Source organism: Poeciliopsis prolifica, unplaced genomic scaffold, assembly GCF_027474105.1.
Source record: "Poeciliopsis prolifica strain line A6 unplaced genomic scaffold, Auburn_PproV2 SCAFFOLD080, whole genome shotgun sequence".
Lineage (NCBI taxonomy): Eukaryota > Metazoa > Chordata > Actinopteri > Cyprinodontiformes > Poeciliidae > Poeciliopsis > Poeciliopsis prolifica.
In genome coordinates this window covers 60,790-66,789 of record NW_026562455.1, presented here as the reverse complement: position 1 = coordinate 66,789, position 6,000 = coordinate 60,790, and positions in this window count along the sequence as shown.

The window sequence follows — 6,000 nt, the reverse complement described above, 5'->3', positions numbered from 1 at the left end:
GTCATGATGAGTTCCCTTCAGAATGTGGTACCAGGACAGACAGGCAAAAGGACCAGTTTTAAGGATCATGACGTCATTAGCAAACTGGCCTCACATCGTCTTCACAACATTTGTAGGATATTGTCAGAGGACGATGAAAAACAAACAGACCCAAGAACAGATGAGATGGAGATCACCATGACACCTCAGCAGATCCAAAGTCTGGAAGGACATGCTACCAAGTACTGGAGCAGATATGGATATACTGTTCATTCGGGCCTAATTTCTGAACTTAAAATCCTTTTATTTATTTTAAAAATGAAATCGGGCTTTTAGGACTAGAGAAATTTATGCTTAGAGTTTTTGTTGAGCTTATTTTTTCTTTTTTACTAAGGTTGTTCATTTAAAATCTGTGAAGTGAAATTCTTTAGGGCAGAATGAGGCATGTTTTATAGCGGGCTTTAGGAACTGCCACTCCTGAAACTGTCAAAAAAGAATTATCTTGATGCATTGATGACCTCAATATCACTGGACAAAATCCTGTTTAGGATTTAAGAGCAATTATCTTTCCAATCCATCACCACATCTATGAGTTAATCGGTTTCACTTGTCAGGGGTTGAACTCATCATCAGTCATTTTGAAGTTCCTTCACTTTGAGGCACTGGATGGTCTAGCTTCAGTTCACTTCTCCTCATAGACTTTCATTATGACTTCAATAACTGCACAGGATCCCCTGTACAAGATTTATAGGGGATCCTGTAAATCTGTCCGTCTTTAGCTTATTACTATTCCTGATTAGTTCAGGATCAGCATATCATTCTGCACACTGATTTTCTGGTTACCCTAACAGGACATGAACTTGCCAGTCCAAAAATCAACTTCATGTCTAACACATGTTAGTGAGACTGTTGGATGGATGAGAAGCTGTGATCATGGTACCAGGCTGAAGGGCCTCAGGGAATGACAGCTCATGATTTCAGTGAGTTCATAAAGACTCCATATCTGTGCCAACTTTTAGATTTTATATAAGAGTTGTGTCAATCTTTATGAAATGGACGTGATGTAATTTGCTCAAACTAAAATATAAATAATACATCTTTATATATATGTGCAGGAAAACTCCCTGTCAAATACATGAAAAATGCATCTTTTTTTTAATAGTAACAAATGTTATTTAGTCTGTAGGTTGTCTTGGTGTTAGTAACTACATCAGGGGTGCTCAAGTCCAGTCCTGGAGAGCTACCATCCTGCAACTATCAGCTTCATCCCTGCTCCAACACACCTGAATCAAATGAATGACTCGTTACCAGGCCTGTTCAGAGCTGAGCCTGGTCTGCTGGAGTAAGGCTGCAACTAAAAGTTGCAGGACGGTAGCTCTCCAGGACTGGACTTGAGCTCCCCTGAACTGCATGAAAGGGATTTCTCTCTAATTCTATTTATTTCAATGTTAAAAATAAAGCATTGTTTGTATGTGATGTGGTTAATTTGAGCCACAGTTAATGTCTGTTTTAAGTTTTTTTGTTGTTTATATTCATGCTTTCTTTTACTTAGCTTTTCAGTACCAGTCTTCCTCTTTTGACTTTTCATTCTACAGCTTCCATCTTCAAGTGAATTTATGATTTTCAGTATTTTTCACTTAACGTGGAAAAATACGCCTGTGACAGATATCCAGTCTGCTCTTTTTGCCATGTGAGAGCTGAACTTCAAGAGGTCTAGAAGACTTGCTCTAGCAAAGTGCTAGGTCCTCATTCCATCCCAAATGAGATTTTTTGTTGTTGTTGTTGTGGAAAATCACCATAATTAACAGTAATAAACCCTTAAAACCACCAGTCTTTGTAATTAATCTATATAATGTGTTTTACTCAGTGATGGAGTTCCTGAAATAAATTAACATTTCAATATTTTAATTGAAATACTTTGACATGAAATAAAAACTAACAACAGTTTCAAAAAGATTGCAAAAGGACATGTGGAAACAATCTACTGATGTGTATGTGATGTAATGTTGAAGGCCTTTTTAACAGTCTGGCTGACTTAAGCATTACAAATGTTCAGAAAGCTCAGAAAACAATGTTTCTAAAATGGCCTCTCCCTGGGCTGCCACCTTATCGTGCCCCAATGATCCTAGGAGCGATGCTGTCTGGAACTTTATGCCCCTGGAAGGGTTACCCAAGGCAAGCAGGTCCCCGGTGAGGGACCAGACAAAGCACAGCCCGAAGACCCCTTTGATGGATGAGAACTTTGGATTTGGTGTTCCCTTGCCCGGACATGGGTCACTCTGGAGCCAGGCCTGGAGGGGGCACGATGGTGAGCGCCTGGTAGCCAGGCTTTCACCAATGGAGCACAGGCAGGCTCAGGACAAAGAGCAGACATGGATCCACCTGTGAGGGGTGTCATTGGGGTCGGGTGCATTGTTTGATTGGTGGTGGCCGGTGGAGGGGCTCCGGCGGTTCGATCCTCGATTGCAGAAGCTGGCTCTTGGGGCGTGGAATGTCACCTTTCTGGTGAGAAGGAGCCGGAGCTGGTGTGTGAGGCTCAGAGGTTCCTGTTAGAAATAGTCGGTCTCACCTCGACACATGGCTCTGGTTCTGGAACCAGTCTCCTTGAGAGGGGCTGGACATACTTCCACTCTGGAGTTCCCCACGGGGAGAGGCGCCAGGGAGGAGTGGGCACACTTGTTTCTCCCCATCTCGGCACCTATACATTGAGGTTTATGAGAGGTGAATGAGAGGATAGCCTCCCGCTGCCTATCGGTAGGGGGACGGGTCCTGACTGTTGTTTATGCTAATGAGCTGAACAACAGTTCAGAATACCCACCCTTCTTGGAGTTCTTTGTGGGGGTACTGGAGAGTGCCCCTACTGGGGACTACCTTGTTCTGCTGGGAGACTTCAATGCTCATGTGGGCAATGACAGTGAAACCTGGAGGGGCGTGGTTGGGAGGAATGCCCCCCTCGATCTGAACTCAAGTGGTGTTCAGATAACTCTGATGTTCAGATAACTCTGAACACCACTCGACTTCTGTGCTCGTCACGGGTTGTCCATAATGAACACCATGTTCAGGCATAAGGGTTTCCATATGTGCACTTGGCACCAGGATACCCTAGGCCGTAGTTTGATGATCAACTTTGTCATTGTCTCATTAGATCTGCGGGCTATGTCTCGGACACTCGGGTGAAGAGAGGTGCGGAGCTGTCCACTGACCACTACCTGGTGGTGAGTTGGCGTCGGTGGTGGGGGAGGATGCCGGTCAGACCTAAACATGTTGTGAAGGTCTGCTGGGAATGTCTGGCAGAATCTCCTGTGAGACAGCATTTTAACTCCCATCTCCAGCAGAACTTTGAACACATTCTGGGGGAGGAGGGGGACATTGAGTCTGAGTGGACCATGTCCGTACCTCCATTATCGAGACAGCTCACCAGAGCTGTGGTTGCAAGGTTGTCGGCACCTGTCGTGGCGGCAACCCTCGAACCCGTTGGTGGACACCTTCGGTGAGGGATGCTGTCAGGCTGAAGAAGGAGTCCTATTGGGCCTTTTTGGCCTGTGGGACTCCAGAAGCAGCTGATTAATACCAGCGGGTGAAGCGGCATCTGGCTCGGGTGGTTGCTGAGGCAATAACTCTGGCATGGGATGAGTTTGGAGGGAAAACTTCCGCATGGCTTTAAGGCAATTCTGGTCCACCATCCAGCGTCTCAGGAGGGGGAAACAGTACAACACCGGCACTGTTTATAGTGGGGATGGTGTGCTGCTGACCTCAACTTGGGATGTTGTGGGAAGAATAATTCGAAGACCTCCTCAATCCCACCAACATGCCTTCTATTGAGGAAGCTGAACCTGGGGACTCTGGGTTGGGCTCTCCAATCTCTAGGGATGAGGTCGCCAAGGTGGTGATAAAGCTCTTCGGTGGCCAGACTCAGGGGGTGGATGAGATTCGCCCAGAGTTCCTTAAAGCTCTGGATGTTGTACGGTTGTGTTGGCTGACGCGACTCTGCAATATCGCATGGATAACAGGGGCAGTTCCCCTAGATTGTATGACCGGTGTCAGAGTCTGGTCCACATTGCTGGCAGTAAGTTGGACTCATTTCTGGTGAGGGTTGAACTCTGCCAGGGCTGCACTTTGTCACTGATTCTGTTAATTCGTTTCATGGAGAGAATCTCTAGGCAGCCATGGTGTTGAGGAGATCCGTTTTGGTGGCCTTAGGATTGCATCTCTGCTTTTTGCAGATGAAGAGTTTCTATTGGCTTCATCAGGTTATGATCTGCAGCTCTCACTGGAGCGGTTCGCAGCTGAGTGTGAAGCAGTCAGGATGAGGATCAGTGCCTCCTAATCAAAGGCCATGGTCTTGAGCCGGAAAAGGGTAGAGTGCCTTCTCTGGGCCAGAGGGCCAGGGGTGTCCTGCCCCAAGTGAAGGAGTTCAAGTATCTTGGGATCTAGTTCACAAATGAGGGAAGAAGGCAACGGGAAATCAATAGGAGGATTGGCACAGTGTCTGCTGTGAAGCGGGCACTGAACCGGTCTGTCATGGTGAAGAGAGAGCTGAGCCAAAAAGCGAAGCTATCGATTTACCGGTTGATCTACGTTCTTACCCTCATCTGTGGTCATGAGCTTTGGGTCATGACCGAAAGAACGAGATCACGGATACAAGCAGCCGAAATGGACACTTGTATCTGGAGGGCCTATATTTCTCAACTGGCCTGGGAACACTTTGGGATTCCCCCAGAAGAGCTGGAACAAGTGGCTGGGGAGAGGGAAATCTGGGACTTCCTTCTGAAGCTGCAACTCCCACGACCAGACCCACGATAAAGCGGAAGAAAATGGATGGACCACGATAAAGCGGAAGAAAATGGATGGATGGATGGATGGATGGATGGATGGATGGATGGATGGATGGATGGATGGATGGATGGATGGATGGATGGATGGATGGATTCTAATGTGCAGAGTCATCCAGCTGTACCCAGATGAATACAGTGCTTGATGTAAAACAGGAAGCTCTCTGTCTCTTCTACCAGAGCTCTCAAAATTTAAAATCCCCAAATGGTCAACTTAAAATAATCAAAATGGATCCAAATTCAGCAGGTGGACATGTCAAGTAGATTCTTGAAGTTTAGTGAAAAATGTACGCAAGAACTTACAAAAACTACATTTAAGGCAGGGAGCCAAACCAGAGCAAAACCATAACTCCAGGAGAAACACAAGAGGAACCAGCAAGGTGTGGCTGAACATGGGGAGTCTTTAAGCCGGAGATTTAAATTACTGAACAACGAACAGATAGCTGATTAAAAATGGGTTACAAGTGTAAGTGCCAGTAAGGTGTGATCTGATTGGCTCAAGTGAGGCAATCTGACAGTTCAACTAGCAAGTCTGCCTTATCTTAAGTATTAAACAAATGTTTCCCTGCAAATCCTTGCATGAAATCCAGAATTTTCCCCTACCAGTGTGTTTGAGTTCAGTTTTTTCCTCAATCAGAGCATATTGATAAGTTCTTATAAAACGAAAGCTGAGCAGGATTCAACAGTTTTTTTTCTTTTTTCCCTAATAACCTTTAAAATTTTGATTTAATTTGATATGATTTCCTCAGGAGCTTCTAAGGCATTTTACAGACATAGCATTGATTTATGTCAGAAGTTGGGCATGAGTCTTAACTGAGCCTGTCTGTTTGAAATATGGGAGTAGCTAATACAAACGGTGCATACCGGCATCCCCCAGGTACAGCTGCGTACAGCATCTCAGCATTCTCCAGTTGCCTCTCCAAACACGACTACATAAAGATTAGATTCAAAACATCTAAAGTCGACCTGTTCTTCCTCATGGCCAGGAATCAAGCATGTTTCACTATACTCAAGGACACTGGTCAATATTCAGTCTCTACTGTTCAGTCAATCAATACATTTGTTCAAGTGTTCAAGAGAAGTGTCTTATTTTAAAGTAAGTAGTTAAGATTTATTTCTGAAACACTTTTCACTGAAACAAAAGTCACAAAAATGTCTTAACTTCAAAACTATCAGAAAGTAAGCCTGC